Raw genomic sequence first — 21,006 nt, forward strand, 5'->3', positions numbered from 1 at the left:
GATTCCAACAAAATAATAGTGGGATACTTCAACACCTCACAGACACTATGAGACAGATTATAGAGGCAGAAAACTAAAAAAAGATATTGAGGAACTCAACTTGACACTTGACCACATGGACCTTACAAACATCTACGAAACATTCCACCTAAATACAACAACATATACATTCTTGTCATCTGCACATGGCACAAACTCTAAAATTGACTACAGAATTGGCCATAAAGTATTTCTCAGCAAATTAAAAAAAAAAATCTTACCCACCACACTCTTGGAACACAGCAGAATAATATTAAAAGCCAATATTAAGAATATTTCTCAGAACCATACAATTACATGGAAATTAAACAACCTGCCACTGAATGACTTCCGGGAAAACAATAAAATTAAGGCAGAAATTAAGAAATTTTTTGAAACTAATGAGAACAAAGATAAAACATACCAGAATCTCCTGCACACAGCTAAAGCAGTTTAAGTGGAATGTTTATAGTGCTAAACGTTCACATAAAGAAATTAGAAGATTTCAAATTAACAACCTAACATCGCACTTGGAGGAATGAGAAAAACAAGAGCAAACCAACCTGAAACATAGCAGAAGACAAGAAATAATCAAAATCAGAGTTTAACTGAATGAAACTGATACACGAAAAAACATACAAAAGATCAATGAATCTAGGAGTGGTTCTTTGAAAGGACAAATAAGATTAATAGACATCTAGTTAGATTAATAAAGAAAATAAAAGAAAAGAACCAAACAAATGATCAGAAATAACAAAGAAGATATTGCCATTATCCTCACAGAAGTAGAAAAAAACCCTTAGAAACTATTACAATCATCTTTATGTACACAATCTAGAAAACCTAGAAGAAATGGATAAATACCTGAAAACAATTTCCCACGATTGACCCAAAAAGAAATTAAATACCTGAACAGACCAACAAAGAGTCATAAAATTGAATCCATAATAAGAGGCCTACAAAACAGAAAAATCCCTAGACCAGACGGAGTCAGCGAAAAATACTACCAGTCATATAAAGAATAGCTGGTACCATTACTATGGAAACCATTCCAAAAAAAAAAAATTGAGGAAGATGGACTCCTCCCTAACTCATTCTGTGAGGCAAGCATCATTCTGATACTAACCCTGGCAGACATAGAGCAAACAAGAAAATTTCAGGTCAATATCTTTGAAGAAAATAGATGCCAAAATCCTTAACAAAATACTATCAGGCCAAATTCAGCAGCACATCCAAAAGCTAATCCACCATGATCAAGTAGGCCTTATCTCTGTGATGCAAGGTTGGTTGAACATACACATATCAATAAATGTGATTCATTCCATAAACAGAATTAAAATCAAAAGATCACATGATTATCTGAATAGATGCAGGAAAAAAATTTTAATAAAATTCAACATCACTTCATGTTAAAAACCCTCAACAAATGAGGCATTGAAGGAACATTCATCAAAATAATAAGAGCCATTTATGACAAACACATAGCCAGTATTATACAGAAAGGGCCAAAGCTGGAAGCATTCCCCTTCAGAATCAGAACATGACAGAGATGACTACTTTCACCACTCCTAGTCAACAAAATAATGGAAGTTCTAACCAGAGTAATCAGGCAAGAGAAAGAAATAAAAGGCATCCAAATAGTAAAAGAGGAAGTCAAATTATTTCTGTTTGCAGACAATGTGATTTTATGCCAAGCAAATCCCATAGGCTCTGCCCAAAAACGCCTAGATCTGACAAACAACTTCAGCAAATTTCAGGTACAAAATCAATGTACAAAAATCAGTAGCATTTCTATACATCAAAAACATTCAAGCTGAGTGCAAAATCAATAATAAAATTTCATTCACAATAGCCATACAGAAATAAAATACCTAGGAGTACAACTAATGAGGGAGGTGAAAGATCTCTACAATGAAAATTATAAAACACTGATGAAACCAATCAAATATGACACGAACAAATGGGAAAACATTTCATGCTCAAGGATAGAAAGAATCAATGTTCTTACAATGACCATACTGCCCAAAACAATTCACAGATTCAACGCTATTCTCACCAAACTAAAAATGACATTCTTGACAGAATTGAAAAAAAATTAAAAATTCATATGGAACAAAAAAAGAGCCAGAATAGCTAAAGAAATCCTGAGCAAGAAAAACAAAGCTGAAGGCACTGCATTACCTGACTTCAAACTATACCAAAAGGTTATAGCAACCTAAACAACATGACACTTGTACAAAAACAGATATATAGACAAATGAAACATAATAGAAAGCCCAGAAATAAAGCCACACAGCTACAACCATCTGATCTTCAATAAAATCAACAAAAACAATCAATGGGAAAAGGTCGCTCTATTCTATAAATTGTACCAGTATAACTGGCTAGCCATATGCAGAAGATGGTAATTTCAGCCCTTTCTTACATCATCTACAAAAGGTAACTCAAAATTAATTAAATACTTAAATGTAAAACCTAAAACTATAAACACTCCTTCAGAAATTTTAGAAAATACCATTCTGAATGTAGGCTCTGGCAATAATTTCATGATGAAGATGCCAAAAGCAATTGCAACAAAAACAAAACTAAATTAGTGGAACCTAATTAAACTAAAGATCTTCTACCCAGCAAAAGAAACTATCCAAACAGTAAACAGAAAACTCACAAAATGGAAGAAAATATTTGCAAACTATGTATCCAACAAAGGTCTAATATCCAGAATCTATAAGGAACTTAAATTAACAAGCAGAAAACAACTCCATTAAACAGTAGGCAAAAGACACAAACAGTCACTTCTCAAAAGAAGACACACATGTGACAAAGAAGAAACATATGAAAAAAAAATACTCAGCAGTACTAATTGTTAGAGAAATGCACATCAAAACCACAATGAGATACCATCTCACACTAGTAAGAATGGCTATTACTAAAAAGTCAAAGAATCACATGCTGGTAAAGTTGCAGAGAAAAGATAATGCTTATAAACTGCTGTTGGTAATGTAAATTAATTCAGCCACTGTAAAAAGCAGTTTGGCATTTCCTCAAAGAACTTAAAATAGAACTGCCATTCAACCTGTCAATCCCATTATTGGGTACATATCCAAAGGAGTATAAATTGTTCTACCATGAAGACACATGCTTGGGTATGTTGATTGTATCAGTATTCACAATAACAAAGACATAGAATCCACCTAGATGTCCATCAACAGTAGGCTGAATAACAAAAATGTACATGTACACCATGAAATAGTAAGAAGACATTTAAAAAATGAGACCATGTCATGTGGCAATAAGAATTGAGCTGCAGTCCATTACCCTAATTAACAGAAAACCAAGTACTGCACGTCCTCACTTACAACAGGGAGCTAAACATTGAGTGCACATGGACACAAAGAAAACAATAGACACCAAGGCATAATTCAACGTGCAAGGTGGGTGGAGGGTGAGGATCAAAAAACAACCTATTGGGTACTGTGCTTATTACCTATGTGATGAAATAACCTGTACACCTGTACACATGTGTAACCTGTACACATGATTTTCCTATATAATAAGCCTGCACATGTACCCTTGAAACTAATATAAAAGTTTTTTAAAAAGTAATGTTATTTTCTAAATTTCTTTTTTGGATAGTTCATTGCTAGTATATGAAAACACTACTGATTTTTGTATATTGCTTTTTATCCTGCAACATTACTGAATTCATTTATTATTTCTAACCATTTTTTGTGGAATTTGTAGGGTATTTTTAATACATAAAGATCATGTTATCTGCAAACAGAGATGATTTTACGTCTTCCTTATTTAGGTGCAGTTTATGTTTTTTCTTTTATCTCAATGATCTGAATAGAAATCTTAGTACTATGTCAAATAGAAGTGGATACGGTAGGCCTTTATTCTTGCTGGTGATCATAGAGGAAAAGCTTCTAACTTTTAGCAGTTAGTACGATTTTTTGTAGGCTCATGATATATAATCTTTATTGTGTTAAGGTTGGTTCCCTTTATACCTAATTTACTGACTTTTATCAGAAGGACATTGAATTTTGTTACTTTTTTTGCATCTATTGAAATGGTCATATTGTTTTGTCTTTCATTCTTTTAATGTGGTGTATTGCATTTATAGATGTGTGCGAATGTGTGCGTGTGTGTGTGTGTGCGTGTGTGTGTGTGTGTGTGTGTGTGTGTGTGTCTGTTGAACCGTCCTTGCATCCATGGGATAAATCCCATTTGATCATGGTAAATGATCTCTTTCTTTTTTTTTTTTCTTTTTCTTTTTTATTTATTTATTTATTTTTTTTGTGTGACGGAGTCTTGCTCTGTCGCCCAGGCTGGAGTGCAATGGCGCAGTCTCAGCTCACTGCAACCTCTGCCTCCCGGGTTCAAGCGATTCTCCGTCCTCAGCCTCTGGAGTAGCTGGGATTACAGGTGCCCGCCACCATGCCTGGCTAATTTTTGTATTTTTAGCAGAGATGGAGTTCCACCATGTTGGCCAGGCTGGTCTTGAACTGCTGACCTCGTGATCCGCCCGCCTCAGCCTCCCAAAGCGCTGGGCTTACAGGCATGAACCACTGCATTTGGCCAGTAAATGATCTCTTAGAAGTGCTGTTGAATTTGATTTCCTAGCATTTTGTGAAGATTTTGGCATCTATGTTTATAAAAAACATTGGCCTGAAAATTTCTTTTCTTGTAGTCTTCTTGTTCAGATTTGATATCAGAGTAATGCTGGTCTCCTAAAATGAACTTGGAAGTATCTTCTATTTAATTTTTTGAAAGAGTTTGAGAAAAATTGGTATCATTTGGTTTTTAAATGTTTGGCAAAATTCAATAGTAGAGCTATCAAGACCTGAAATACTTGTTATTACCTATTCAATCTTCTTACTCATTATTAGTCTGCTCAGACTTTCTTTTTCTTCATGATTCATTCTTGATAGGTTGTATATGCTTAGGAATTTATCCATTTCTTCTAGGCTACCTAATTTTTTTCATATAATTGTTCATAATCTTCTTTTATGATCCTTTGTATATGTGGTATCAGTTGTAATGATTCCTCTTTCTGTTTTTATTTGACACTTGTTTTTCTTAGACTAGCTACGATTATCTTAATTATATTTTGAAAAAAAACCTCAGTTTTGTTTATTTTTTCTAATGTATTTTAGGGTCTATTTCATTTATTTCTGCTCTGATATTTATTATCTTTTTTCCTTCTACCAACTTTGGGTTTAGTTTGGTCTTCTTTTCCTGGTTTTTTGAAGTATAAAGTTAGGTTGTTTGAGATCTTTCTGCCTTTTTGATGTGGGCGTTTATTGCTGCTTAGAGCTGCTTTTGCTGTATCCCCTAAGATTTTGTATCCTTTGCTTCCATTTTCCTTAGTTAAAAATTTTTTTTGATTTTCCCTTTTAGTTTCTCCTGTTACCGATTAGTTGATCAGGAGTGTGTTATTTAATCTGCATATGTCTGTGAATTTTCCAGTTTGACTTCTGTTATTGACTTATAGTTTCATACCATTGTAGTGGAAAATATATTTGATATAATTCAATCTTATTGAATTTGCTGACTTTTTTTGTGGTCACTCCAGCAGCGACCTGGGTCTTAAGATACTTCTGCTGGTTTTCAGTGGGTCTATATTAATACTGCTTGAGAGTGATAAAAATGCATACTTGAAATTACCTAAATTGTGTAACAAAGCCAAGAAAGAATTATAAAGTGAAAAAGAAATGTCAATTATTTTCTTTAAACTGCAATTTCTACACATTAACAGAATACAGGGAGAAAACAGAAAGATTCCTAAGTTCATGAGATGCAACAGTAAGTCAAAAAATAAAGACTGTACAGGAAAGTATAGTAGCAAAGCACTGTCTCGCTGACTTTAAGCAGTTCCTGAAGAAAACTGTGGCCATTAAAAGATCTTTTTGGAGAACTAGATAATCATTAATAGAAAAGAAAGCATACTCTTTCCTGTGTAATTCCCCAAAGAAAAGTGTGATAGGCTTCACGGCAGGTAAATTTTATTTTAAATACCCTTAAAACTGCAAATTCTACATCTATTTAAAATACATATATATATATATAAAAATTTGGGGGCACTTATTGGAAATGACGTATTTCTTCTGCCTTTGAGCCTCCACTACATTGTGGCTAGGCCCGTGAGGACACACACACAAACCCCTAATTCACAAAATAAAATTTACATGCTTTCTCATGTGGTTCAGAGATGGTTCTGATAGGATAACAGAAGATTTAAAAGTATATTAAAACCAACTGCTTTTGAAACTAAAAATGTTTCCTTGTCCCCTCTGCAGGGTGTGCAATGGGGGTGTGATGCGCTTCTTCAGTGCCCCTGTGCTCAAACCTCTAGAGGGAGCTCGCAGATGGCTAAGTTGTGGAGCTCCGACCACAAGGCAGTGTCTAGGAGTGAATGTGTTACAGTATGCCCTTTCAGTTTAGCCTTCCATAGGTGGCCATTGTGTTAGTCAGCTCAAGTAGACCAACTGCCTTATCGCAAGGACAGACGGCTTTCTGTATCCTGCGGTTTCTTGCCTTGGTGTACTGGAAGAATTGGATCACACGTGGGCTTGGAGAATGAGTGCAAAGTTTTATTGAGAGGAAGTAGCTCTTCAGCAGATCGGGGAGCCAGAAGGGAGATGGAGTGGGAAGGTGGTTTTCCCCTGGAGTTGGGCCACTCAGCGGCTGGGGCTCTCCTCCAACTGTCCTGGCCAAACTCCACACTGTTCCACCTGTTGATGGCCTGCTGGTATGCCGATATCTGTTGGTGAGCTCTTATGCCAGTGCGTTCCTCTCTGCTTGCGTGCCTGCCTGCTAAAGTATTGAGGTTTTTTTAGGCACATGATGGAGGAATGGTGGATCAGGATGGTCTTGGAAAATGCAATATTTGGGCAGGAAAACAGAAATGCCTGTCTTCACCTATGTTCTTGGGCACAAGCATGGGGTTGGAGCCCTAGCCAGGAACCACACCCTTCCCTTCCCTGTATTTCCCTGCCTCACTTCAATATTACTTGCAAAAAAACATTATTAAAAATATGAACCTCAAACTTCCTGAGTAAATTGGGCTTAAAAAGTTATTGAAAGACTAAAACATAAGTGAAAAACTTTCATTTTTGTTGTTTTGCCTTGGTCTTAGATCATCAGCTCATACTCTATATTTTGGGGAAGAGCTTCCTAATGACTTTACAGGGGCTCACTGGTGTGTTAGGAACGAGTTAGAAGAATGCCAGTGTATTATTCTCCTCAATGTTTGAGAAAGCCAAGTGGGGCCTAGGGCTCAACATTGGCCAGCCCTGAGCTTCTGTCTCTGTATAGACAGAGACAGAATAGAGGAGTATTCCAGTACTCCTCTATTGAGGAGTAGGCAAGGAGATCAATTAGATTGCAGTATTGTCCAGTAAGTTATACAAATATTTTCAGTTTTGATGGGTGTCATGTGTGAAAAATATTAGAAAGCACTTTTTAAGAAATGCCTTGTAAAGTGTTTATCAAAATGTACTCTATAGAGTCCCATGACTTGCTCTTTGAGGATGGAGTTCTGTGGCCAAATAATTTTGGACATGATCACCTTTTCTTCCTGTTGAAAATTAATAATGAAAATTAGCATAGTAAAAGTTAAGAAGTCTTACAGTAAGAGAACATGTTTAATTTTACTTAACCCAGTGTTTTCCAAATGCATTGGACCATGGGAAATTTTATTTCTTTCTTTCTCATTTTGTAGTGAAACTAATGTTTTGTAAAGAGATAATAATATTAATACCTACCTCATAGTGTTATTTTAAGAATTAAAATTATGCACAGAGAGATCTTAGCATAGTCTCACATATAGTAAATACACAATATATGTTATCCATTATCCAAATACACAATATATGTTATCCATAGTTGTTATTGTAATCAGCCAAGAGTTACAGCAATCAGTTTCAGTGACTATTGAACAAGACAAATTTGAAATTAAGAGACGTTAACAAAGACATTAAGAGTGGTAATAAAGAGAAGAGATCTAGAAATATTGAGACCAGTGAATCATTGGGATTTGGTAGCAAATTGGTTGTAGAATGTGCAGTGGAAATAATAGATAAGAGTAATCTCAGTTTTTTTTGCTTGAGTGATTAAGCAAATGATGGTGTAATTCCTATGAGAAAAGTAACATGATGTGTCAATTCAGATCCCAAGAAATAAGATTTAGAGAAGGAGTATGAATTATAAGATTTATTTGAGAAAATTCCTGTGAAGGATAGAAGAAAAAGATATGAGGAGTAGGCAAGAAGATCAATTAGATTGCAGTATAGCCTGACACTAATGAAAACAGAAAAAAAGAAGAATTTGATTAAATTTCATCAGACTGCAGTGCATCTTTGAAGAAAGCTTCATCTAAAATAATAAAAAGGGCCAAAATAAACATTGCCTATTAAAAGTGTCCCACTTTAGGCAGAAATTACCCAGATTTAGTATTTCTCCTATGTCCAATCATTGGCCCAGAACAGCCCAGGGAGAGCATGACCTCATTGTAAGTACTGAGATGGAACTAAAAGATGTAGTACTTGAAAACTGCAGGATTTTTTCTTGAAGAAAAATTATGGCTACCACACATAGGGTAGTAGAGAAAATTTGAAGGCAAAGGTGAGAAGTGATATGATGCATTCAGTTTTCACACATCAAAATTAAAGTGTGAGCTGCCTTACAGACAGTAGAATATGCAGGTCTGGCACTGAGGACAAAAATCAAGCCTAGAGATGCAGATTTGAGACTCTTCAGGGAAAAGATGACAGAAAAAGCAATAGGATGGTTAAGATTTCATGAAACAAAAGTGTAGATTTATATGAGATAATGTACTAGCTTTAAAAGTATGTTCAATAATTACTTAATACTAATCCATTTAAGAAGGGAAGGCTAATTTCTGTCCCCTTGAGTGTAGGTAAGACTTAATGAGGTTCTTACTTACTAAGTACTTACTTAAGACTTAATGACTTAATTTTTTATTACTATCAGTATTGAAATAGAATTCACATACCATATAATTTATATTTTTACTGTGTACAATTTAGTGATTTTTGGTATATTCATAAGGCTGTGCAACCATCACCACTATATAATTGAAAATATTTTCATCACCCCAAAAAGGAACACATTCCTTACTAATTATTCCACAAACTTCTTTTGCTCAGCCCCTGATAACTACTAATTTACTGTGTCTCTCCATATTAGGCTACAGTAGACATTTCATTAAATGGCATTATACAATACGTGTGTTTTTGTGTTTGTCTTCTTTCACTTAGCATGTTTCCAAGTTTTGTCCGTGTTGGAGCATGTATTAATACTTTATTCCTTTTTATGGCTGAAAAATATCCCATTGTATGAGTATACACATTTTCTATAGCCAATCATCAGTTAATAAACTTTTAGGATTTTCCCACTGTTTTAATATTATAAATGACATCATTACAAATATTTTTGTGTATAGACATATACTTTTAATTATTTTTCACATATACCTAAGAATTTGATTGATTTGTCATAGGGTAATTTTATGTGTAATTTTTTGAGAAACTTTCAAACTGACTTTCAAAGGAGCTACACAACTTAATTCTGGTAAATGTGTAACAAAAGCTCAGTATAACTCAGCAAACACAGTACAAAGCTGCACAACTCAGAAGTCAAACTGGCCAGCCAGCAATGGTACATTGTTGACTAGCATGCTGAGAGAGCATGCTAGTCAACAAACAGTAGCTCAAAGACTATTGTCAACAACAAGTAGCAGAGACAGTTCATAAACCAAAGGAAGAGGGGTATGATTCTGGTGGACATGACCAGTGCCTGTACATCCTGCTGATAGCAGTAATTTGTTATGGACATATTACAGAAACAGAAGACTACAGTCCCCCACCAAAAATTGATCTTAGCTGTTAATATTGATGATGCCACAAACATACTAATCAGCTAAGAAAAGGCTTACAACACACATATTGAGTTTCTTGGATAGCAGTGCAAACTTTTTAAGTGTGTCCAAAGTCACTTGAGAGAAGACAGAAAGGAAAGTTGTTTGAGAGTTTTTATGGTATTAGAAAGTGAAACTGTGGTGAAGGTTCTCATGTGTGGATAAAGTTTGCATGCTTTCAACTTTATGCCAACACCAAAAAGGGAACAACTAGGCATTCTTATTAGCTTTCCCAGATACAGGGTAGAAAAAGTAGACATGAGGCTGAAAAGCTGTCAGAAGCCAAACATCAAAGTATGATGAGTTTATTACACTCAAATGTGTGTATGGATTGGTTGTGTGGAATTTTAGGATTTTCTATATACAATATAACGTCAAGTGATGTCAGCAAGATGGCAGAACAGGAGGTCTCAGCCCTCATCTACCCACAGAAACAATAATAAAACAAAAATACTTGGGCCAAATTACCTTTCTAAGGCCTCCAGAATCCAAGTAAGAAGTTGCAACACCTCAGATAAGCACAAAATAAAGAAAAACAACTTGGAAACAGGTAATAAGAGCTGTTTACCTTTAACCATGTGAACCTCTCCCAGAAGCTAGCACAGCTCAGTGCCAAGAAACATCCACTAGGCCCATGATTTCTCCCTCAGGGGAAAGACTGACTGAAGCATGCATCTGACATCCTCAGCCATAAAGAGCAATGCTTGAGAGATCTATGTCTGTTGCATCTTCCTCAGAATGCTGAGGCAACCAGCTTAGTTAAAATGCCTGGGAACAGATAAGAACAAAAAAAAAAAGATGGCGGCTCTCAGCAGCCTAAAAAGCTCCGAAGGATTGAAAGTAGGTGCACAATTTTCAAGACTTCACTTTTAGGAGGGTGGGAGAAAAGTGGAGGTTGCTCTCAGTCTCCCAGAGTTGTAGTGCACCACACTAGGAAAAAGAAGCAAGCACCTCTCAGAAGTCTGCAAGGTTCTGTGGGATTGAGAAATAATACACAATCCTAACACTTCTCCTCAGAAAAAAGGGAGAAAAGTAGAACTTGCACCCGGCTTCTGGCATTCCAATGGACTCCTGTAGGGAAAAGTGGTTGGTGGCTATGAGCAACAGGCACTACTCTGCAGGATTAACAGAAGATGCATAATTCTGAGAAACTTCATATCCACAAGGGAGGGAAAGAAATGGATCTTGATCTCAATCTCCCAATACTTCAATGCAATTCCCTAGAGAAAAGGAGTGGGACGCTATCAGGAGCCAGCATGACTCTACAGGATAGAGAGAAGGTGCACAATCCCGAGACCCCACTTAAGGATGAAGGAAGAGATGTATATCTTGCATCCCCCCATGGCATTATAGTGTACTGCCCTGGGGAAAATGAGTGGGTGTGTCTCATCACCTGGCATATCTCAGCAAGATAGAAAGAAGTGAGATAGGAGATAGAAAGAAATTATTTAGGTAGATAGTTAAGTTAAAAGAGTCCCTGGCGGAATTTTTCTTTTAACAAGAAGCAGCTCAGAAATTACTTCCTTTCTAACCACACACTGTTTCAAGAAATCACTTCTCTTCTAACAAAGAGCAGCCTAGAAGATTGGGCTGTGAAATATAGATAAGCAACTCCAGCACAGAGAGTTTCCTGGGTAATCACCAAACTTCATATACATATGATGGGTCCCAGTAAAACCAGTGAGCCTTAATGTGCACATTCCTTTCCCATTTTTTGGGCACACTAAGACAGGAAAGCTGGAAGCTTGCATGGGGGTCAGGGAAGTGCCTGCAGCTGCAAGGAGATACCTGGGACAAGAAACAGAAACTCCCCCTACCCTTTTTTAGCACATGCACAGTGGAAGGCGATAAGCAGCATGGAGTACCCCAAGCTGAGAGCTCACCTGCATGATAAGAGTGGGATTGGGGCTGCCAGAGACTCTGCTCTCTGTATATGGCATGCCTGGTCCTAACCAGTTGTTTACACCCTATGTAGATAAGATATCCCCTCCCCACTAGCTCATGTATAAAAACCCTTACTTTTTACTCCAGCACGGCAACCGGTTCAGGACCCCTCTCTATGACAGAGAGCTGGTTTTTTTTTTTCATTTCACCTATTAAACTTCTGCTCTAACCTCGCCTTTTGTGTGTCCACATCCTTGATTTCCATGGCCAGGAGACAAAGGGCCTCAGGTGATATCCCAGACAATGCAGCTGCTTTAGAAGGCACACAGCACAGAATGCTCTTCTTCAGAAAGAAGAGAGAACTTGAGTTTGCACTTAATTTCACAGCATTTTACTGCACTGTTCTAAATAAATAGGAGCAGAAGATAAATGTCAGCTGACATCGCTCCATAATATTGAGAGAAGGTGCAAAACCCTGAAAGTGTCTGGATGGAGGGAGAGAAGTGGAGTGTGCATCAAATGTCCAAGCCCATAAATGCACCATTCTAGGTAAAAGAGGAAGACAGCTTATCATGGCCAGCACAGCTGTGTGTAATTAGAAGAAGGTTTACAACACTGAAACTTCTCCCCAAGGAGGGAGGGAGAAGAGTAAAAGATACACACACACACACACACACACACACACACACGTTTGAGAGGCTTCCTCAAATGTTTGGACACCAATGTAAAGCTACAGGGAACACAAAGAATTGAGAAAATAAAGCTCAGTGAGCTATAAGAGGGCACAGAAAGACAAATAAAATGAGGGAAATGATACTTGAACAATGAGAATATCAAGAAAAAGACAAACCATACCAAAGAACCAAGCTGAAATTCTAGAGCTCAACAATATAATAACAAAATTTAAACATTAAATAGAAAGCTTCAACAATAGACTTAATCATAAAGAAGAAAGGCTCAGCAAACTCAGACAACTCATTTGAAATTATCCAGTCAGAAAAGCCAAAATAAAAGAGGATGAAAAATAATGAAGAAAACCTATGCAATATGTTGGATACAATCAAGAAAACCATTGTATCCGTAATGGGATTGTCAGAAGAAGAAGATAAAAAGAGACAGAAAGCTTATTTAAAAAAATAATGGTCAAAAATTCCAAAATCTAAAGAAGGAAATTATTCTTTAGATTCATGAGGCCTAAAGACCTCAAATAGAAAGAAGCAAAATAATTCTATAACAAGGCACATTATAATCAAATTGTTGTCAAAAGTCAAAGATAAAAGATTTGGAAGCAGCAAAAAAAAAATGACTGAAGAACAAAGGGCCTCCCCAAAGACTATCAACAGATTTCTCAGCAAAAACCTCACTACCTATAAGGAAGTAGGATGATACATGCCAAAACTTGAAAGAAAAACTTGGCACCTCGAAATACTGTATCTGGCAAAATTGTCCTTTAAAAATGAAGGAAAGATAAAACCTGACACCTAAAAATACCATATCTGGGAAAATTGTGTTTTAAAAATGAAGGAAAGATAAAGACTTTCCCAGACAACAAAAACCTGAGAAAGTTCATAACCATTTCTTAGACCTGCTTTCTAAGAAATGTTAAAGGGAAGTCTTTCAGTTGAAAGAAAAGAAATGCTAAATAACAACATGAAAGCCTGTAAAAGTATAGATCTCCCTGGTAGAGGTAAATTTATAAACATAAGAGAATATTCTAATACTGTAATGATGATGCACAAATCACTTTTAAGTTTAGTATAAAGTTAAAATTCAAAAATATTAGGAATAATTATAACTACAAGAATTGTTGACATATTCACAAAAAAAAGATGCAAATTGTGACAAAAATAACATAAAGTATGGGGAGGAAAAGAAGTAAAAGTGTAAAATTTGTGTAGGAGAGTAAAGTTAATTTGTTAGCAGCTTGAAATACACTATTATAACTATAAGCTGTTTTAAGTAATTCTCATGGTAATTAGAAGAAAATAAGCTACTCAATAGAAAAGAAAATAATCAAAGAGCATCACTACAAAAAAATTAATGACACAAAAAAGACATCAAGAAAAGAAAAAAGAAACAAAAGAACTATAAAACAGGCAAAAAGTAATGAACACAATGGAAATAGGAAGTTTTTCCTATTAGTAATTACTTTAAACATAAATGGATTAAACTTTCTAACCCAAATACATAGAATAGCTAAATGGAAAAATAAAATAAAACCTAATTATATTCTGTCTACAAGAGACTCACTTCACCTTTAAGGACACACATAGATTGAAAATGAAGGTATAGAAAAGACATTCCATATATATGGCAAGCAAAAGAAAGCATATGTGCCTATACTTACATTAGACAAAAATAGACTTTATGTAAAAAACTGTCACAAGAAAAAAACAAGGGCATTATAAAATGATAAAAATATGAATTAGGAAGGCATAAATATATAAGGCACTCAATATCAAAGTACAAAAATACATAAAGCAAATAACAGAAATTAAGGACAAAATAGAGAGCCGTACAATAACAGCAAAATACTTCAATATCCTGCTTTTAATAATGGGTAAATCATCCTGACAGAAAATCAATAAGAAAAGAGTGGACTTGAAAAGCACTGTAGATCCAATGGGCCTATGTATCTACATATAGACAATTCCACCCAAGGGCAACAAAATTCACATTGATCTCAAATACATAGAACATGTTTCCAGGACAGACCACATCTTAGGCCACAAAACAAGTATTTGCGAATTTAAGAATATTTAAATAATACCGAGGTCCTTTCCAAACACAGTGGAAGGAGACCAGAAATCAATAACAGAAGGATAATTGGAAAATGTACAAATATGTAGAAATTAAGCAGCACACATCTAAAAAACACATAGGTCAAAGGAGAAATAAAAATGGAAATCATTAAATATTTTGAGAGGAATAAAAATTAAAACACAAAATGCCAAAAGTTATTAAATGTAGCTAAAACACTACTGAGGGAAGTTTATAGCAATAAAAATCAACATTTTAAAAGAAAAAACATCTCAAGTAAACAACCCGATATTACATATCAATGAACAAAAGGAAGAAAAAACTAAGTCCAAAGTGAGAAGGAATTAATAGTGATTACAGCAGAAATAATATAAAAAGAGAATAGAAATAAGTATAGAATATAGTATTTCAGAGTTAAATAATAAATCTGGTGACCTAACAATAAAAAAAGAAAAAATCAACGAAACCAATAATTATTTTTCCAAAAAAGTAAGCAAAACAGAAAAAGCTTTAGTGACACTGAAAAAAAGAGAAAACCCAAATAAAATCGTAAAGAGCAAACATTACAACCCATATCACAGAAATACAAAAGATTATAAAAGACCACTGTGAATAATTATACATCAACAAATTAGATAACTTAGGAAAAATGGATAAATTTTCAGAAACATATAACTTACTGGATCATGAAGATATTGAAAATCTGAATGGACCAATAATGAGTAAACAGATTGAAACGGTAATCAAAAACCTCACAGTAAAGGAAAGCCCAGGATGAATTGTCTTCACTGTCTTCACTGTTGAATTCTACCAAATATTTCAAGAAATAGCGTCACTAGGAGGCACGCGAGGTTTCAAGATGGTGGTGGCTGAGGGGTTGACCGAGAGGCCGAGTTGAAGGCTCTTAAGAAGTTAAGAGGCCAGAAATCCCACCCTCCCTGCTTCTCGCAGTCCTGGGAGCACAGCAGAAGGGTTTTTCTTAATATTTTTTTAAATGAACCAGTAAAACATACAAATTGTGACCATGAAATGGAGATCTACATCATCCACCAAGAGTGGAAACTTTATGAAACCCATAGACCAAGCCCAAAAGGAAGCCCGGAAGAGAGAATTGAAGAAGAGCAAAAAACAGCACATGATGGTTCCAGCTCCAGTTTTAAGGATGAAGGATCCCAAACAGATTATCTGAGACATGGAGAAATTGGATGAAATGGAGTTTAACCCAGTATAACAGCCACAACTAAATGAGAAAGTATTAAAAGACAAGCATAAAAAGCTGCGTGAAACCTTTGGTATTCTACGACTCTATGAAAAAGAGAATCCAGATATTTACAAAGAACTGAGAAAGCTAGAAGTAGAGTATAAACAGAAGAGGGCTCAACTTAGTCAATATTTTGATGCCGTCAAGAATGCTCTGCATGTGGAAATGGAGAGTATTCCTTTGTGAGATATGCCACATATTCCTTCCAACATTTTGATCCAAGACATTCCACTTCCTGGTGCCCAGCCACCCTCCATCCTTAAGAAAACCTCAGCCTATGGACGTCCAACTCGGGCAGTTTCTATCCTGGCTCTTCTTGGACATGGTGTTCCACGTTCGCCCCATGGCAGAAAACCTCTTTGCCCTCTCTCTGGCCCACCTCCTCCTCAAGTCGTGCAGATGTACGGCCGTAAAGTGTGTTTCGCCCTAGATCTTCCCCCACGTAGGCGAGATGAAGACATATTTTATAGTCCTGCACTTGCCCAGAGAGGTCATGATGATGATGTTTCTAGCACCAGTGAAGATGATGGCTATCCTGAGGACATGGATCAAGATAAGCATGATGAAAGTACTGATGACAGTGACACCAACGGATCAGATGGAGAAAGTGAGGAGGATGAATTTGTGCACCATGATGATGGTGAGAGAGACAACAATGAAGAAAAGAAGTCAGGTCCTAGTGTACAGTTTGCAAATATGCCTGGAAAATCAAGGAAAAAAAGAAGAACATGAAGGAACTAACTCCTCTTCAAGCTATGATGCTTCGTATGGCAGGTCAAGAAATCCCTGAGGAGTGATGGGCAGTAGAAGAATTTTCAGCGGACGGTGATGAAGATGATTCTGATGACTCTGAAGCAGAAAAGCAATCATAAAAACAGAATAAAGAAGAATCTCATGCTGATGGCACATCCACTGCTTCTTCATAGCAGCAGGCTCCCCCGCGGTCTGCTCCTCCTTCTCAGATACAAGCACCTCCCATGCCAGGACCACCACCTCTTGGACCACCACCTGCTCTACCATTATGGCCTCCTGGGCCACCTACGGGCCTTCCTCCTGGTCCACCTCCAGGAGCTCCTCCATTACTGAGACCATCTGAAATGCCAGGACTCCAAGGGCCTTTACCCCAACTTTTACCCCCAGGACCACCATGAGGCTTGACCTCCTGTCCCTTTCCCAGGTCCAACTGCAGGTATGCCTCCTGGTCCCCCTCCTTGGGGACCCCCACCAAGAGTACCTCCAGGTATTCCCTCACCTTGTCCCGGCATGATGCGCCCACCTTTGGTGCCTCCCCTTGGACCTGCCCCCCTGGGTTTTTCCCACCACCTCCTAGCCGAACCCTGGGGTTTTTTAAGTGCCCCACCCAACTTGATTCAGCAACCCAAAGCGGATGATATGAGTGCAGCCACGATTGAGAAGAAAGCCACAGCAACCATCAGTGCCAAGTCACAGATCAATAACACCAAGGCAGAGATTACTCTACTTCTGCCCACTGCACTGAGAGTTCGTTGGGAGAATAAAGGGGCTACTGCTGCTCCCCAAAGAAAGAGGATGATTCTGCTGTGCCTCTTGCCAAAGCAGCACCCAAATCTGGTTCTTCTGTTCCTGTCTCAGTACAAACTAAGGATGATGTCTATGAGGTTTTCATGAAAGAGATGGAAGGGCTACTCTGACAGCTTTTGATGCCATAACAGGCTTCTGTTCACAACAGTGGCCAATGGAGAAAGAAAGAGGCTCTTATTAAACTGAGATGAGAGAGCTGCTTCCATTGTCAGGGTATTTTCTAATTTCAGTTCAAGAAGTATCCTAAAATTTAGCCTTGTTCAGAATTTACTACACATAAAAGAGGGTATTTCATTCAGAATATATCAGTTATTGAAGCAGTGCTGCTAACATCCATTCCGTTTCACACCACCATTCTCATCCTATTTCTTGCCCTACTCTAATTATTTGGAAATTTGTGATCAGGGGGATCTCAATTGCTTATTTGTTTTGGCTCTCTTCTTGTGTGCTGTGGACACTAGAGTAGAGATTTCTGAAAAACCAGTTTATTTCATCTTGCCTTTTGTTTTTGAATTATTTTTGTTATTTTTAATTTTGTTTTTGAGTTATTTTAATTTTCCTATAAATATTTTGTAATATTTTACTTGTAATGAAATGGATCACAATGTCATTTCCTAATACAACGCAGGATATGTGGGAAGAAAATGTACAATTCTTTGATTAAAATTATTCCCCATTGACCTAAACTTTGAGTGATTCATGGGAAAAATAAATAAATGTTCTACACCAAGATAAAAAAAAGAAAGAAATTGTGTCACTACTTCTCAAACTGTTTCAAACATTCAAAGAAGAGAAAGCATCTCAAAACTGATTTTAGGAGGAGAACATTACCCTAACATCAAAGCCAGACAAAGACACTACAAGAAAAGAAAATTACAGATCAATATATGTAGAAAGATGAAACTGGATCCCCTCCTTACACCTTATACAAAAATTAATTCAAGATGGATTAAAGACTTACATGTTAGACCTAAAAACATAAAAACCCTAGAAGAAAACCTAGGCAATGCCATTCAGGACATAGGCATGGGCAAGGATTTCATGTCTAAAACATCAAAAGCAATGGCAACAAAAGCCAAAATTGGCAAATGGGATCTAATTCAACGAAAGAGCTTCTGCACAGCAAAAGAAACTACCATCAGAGTGAACAGACAGCCTACAGAATGGGAGAAAATTTTTGCAACCTACTCATCTGACAAAGGGCTAATATCCAGAATCTACAATGAACGCAAACAAATTTACAAGAAAAAAAAACAAAAAACCCCATCAACAAGTGGGTGAAGAATATGAACAGGCATTTCTCAAAAGAAGACATTTATGCAGCCAAAAAACACATGAAAAAATGCTCATCATCACTGGCCATCAGATAAATGCAAATCAAAACCACAATGAGATACCATCTCAGACCAGTTAGAATGGCAATCATTAAAAAGTCAGGAAACAACAGGTGCTGGAGAGGATGTGGAGAAATAGGAACACTTTTCCACTGTTGGTGGGACTGTAAACTAGTTCAACCATTGTGGAAGTCAGTGTGGAGATTCCTCAGGGATCTAGAACTAGAAATACCATTTGACCCAACCATCCCATTACTGGGTATATACCCAAAGGATTATAAATCATGCTGCTCTAAAGACACATGCACACGTATGTTTATTGCGGCACTATTCACAATAGCAAAGACTGGGAACCAACCCAAATGTCCAACAATGATAGACTGGGTTAAGAAAATGTGGCACATATACACCATGGAATATTATGCAGCCATAAAAAAGGATGAGTTCATGTCCTTTGCAGGGACATGGATGAAGCTGGAAACCATCATTCTCAGCAAACTATTGCAAGGGCAAAAAACCAAACACCGCGTGTTCTCACTCATAGGTGGGAATTGAGCAATAAGAACACATGGATACAGGAAGGGGAACATCGCACACTGGGGCCTGTTGTGGGGTGGGGTAACGGGGGAGGGATAGCATTTGGAGATATACCTATTGTTAAATGAAGAGTTAATGGGTGCAGCACACCAACATGGCACATGTATACATATGTAACAAACCTGCACGTTGTGCACATGTACCCTAAAACTTAAAGTATAATAAAAAATTTTTTAAAAAAGAAAAAATATTCCTTATAAATATAGATGCAAAAATTCTCAACAAAATACTGGAAAACTAAATTCTACAGGACATTAAAAAGATCATACACCATGATCAAAGGGACTTATCCCTGAGATGCAAGGATGATTCAACATATGTAAATCAATTGATGTGATATATCACATTAACATAATGAAGAACAAAAATCATATGATCACCTCAATAGATATGAAAAAAGCATTTAACAAAGTTGAATGTTATTTCATAATAAAAATACCCAACAAAACAGGTGTACAAGGAATGTACCTCAATATAATAAAAGGTGTATATGAAAAGGTAACTGTTAACATCACATCACATTTGACCTCTGTTATTGAAAATCGAATGAGGATGCTCACTCTCACTACTTCCCTCCAACATAGCACTGAAAGCACTAGCCAGAGTAATTAGATAAGAAAAAATAAATAAAAGAAATGCAAATAACAAAGGAAGAAGTAAAATTATGTCTGTTTGTAGATGACATGATCCTAATTTGTACAAACTCCAAAAGTATTATTAGAACTAATAAAAGAATTCAATAAAATTGCAGGATACAAAGTCAATATAAAATAAGCTACATTTATATACACTAACAATGAACCATCCTAAAAGAAAATTAAGAAAACAATTCCATTTACAATAGTATAAAAATGTAAAAATAATACTTATGAGTAAAGTCAACCAAGTTGCTAAAAGACTTATACACTGAAAACTACCGAACTTCGATGAAAGGAATTAAGGGGCACAAATAAATAGAAGGACATTTAATGTTAATGAATTAGAAGAATTAATATTGCTAAACTGCACATACTACCAAAAGTGATGTACAGATTCAATGCTATCCCTATCAAAATTCCAGTGGCAGTTTTATACATCCTAGAAACACCTTAAAATTCATGTGAAACCACAGAAGATTCAGAATATACAAAGTGATATTTAAAAAAAAATAAAGATGGAAGCATCAGACTTTCTGATTTTAAAATATATTATAAAGTTATAATAATTAAAATAGTATGTTATTAACATAAAGACCAACATAGCTACCAGTGGAAAAGGATAGAGAGCACAGAAATATATACCCAAAGATGCAGTCAGCTGATCTGCAACAAGAGTGCCAAAAACATACAATGGGGAATGATGGTTTCCTTAAAAAACGGTACAGGGATAACTGGATATCCACATGCAGAAGAGTGAAATTAGATTTTTTTCTTTTATAACTTTTATTTTAGGATCAGAGATCCATGTGCAGGTTTGCTTTATAAGTAAACTGCACGTCATGGTGATTTTCTGTACAGGTTATGTTGCCACCCAGGTAATAGGCATACTGAACGACAGGTACTATGTTGATCCTCTCCCTCCTCCCAACCTTCACCCTCAAGTAGGCCCCAGTGTCTGTTGTTCCCCTCTTTGTGTCCACATGTTCTTATTGTTTAGCATTCACTTATAAGTGA

The 21,006-nt window shown here is 36.3% G+C and overlaps 1 pseudogene; it reads left to right on the top strand.

Annotated features, from left to right (window-relative positions):
* The first annotated feature begins 13,370 nt into the window (after positions 1-13,370).
* Positions 13,371-20,883, top strand: LOC100992811 (WW domain-binding protein 11-like; annotated as a pseudogene).
* The last annotated feature ends 123 nt before the right edge of the window (positions 20,884-21,006 follow it).

Source organism: Pan paniscus, chromosome X (genome assembly GCF_029289425.2).
Source record: "Pan paniscus chromosome X, NHGRI_mPanPan1-v2.0_pri, whole genome shotgun sequence".
Classification (NCBI taxonomy): domain Eukaryota; kingdom Metazoa; phylum Chordata; class Mammalia; order Primates; family Hominidae; genus Pan; species Pan paniscus.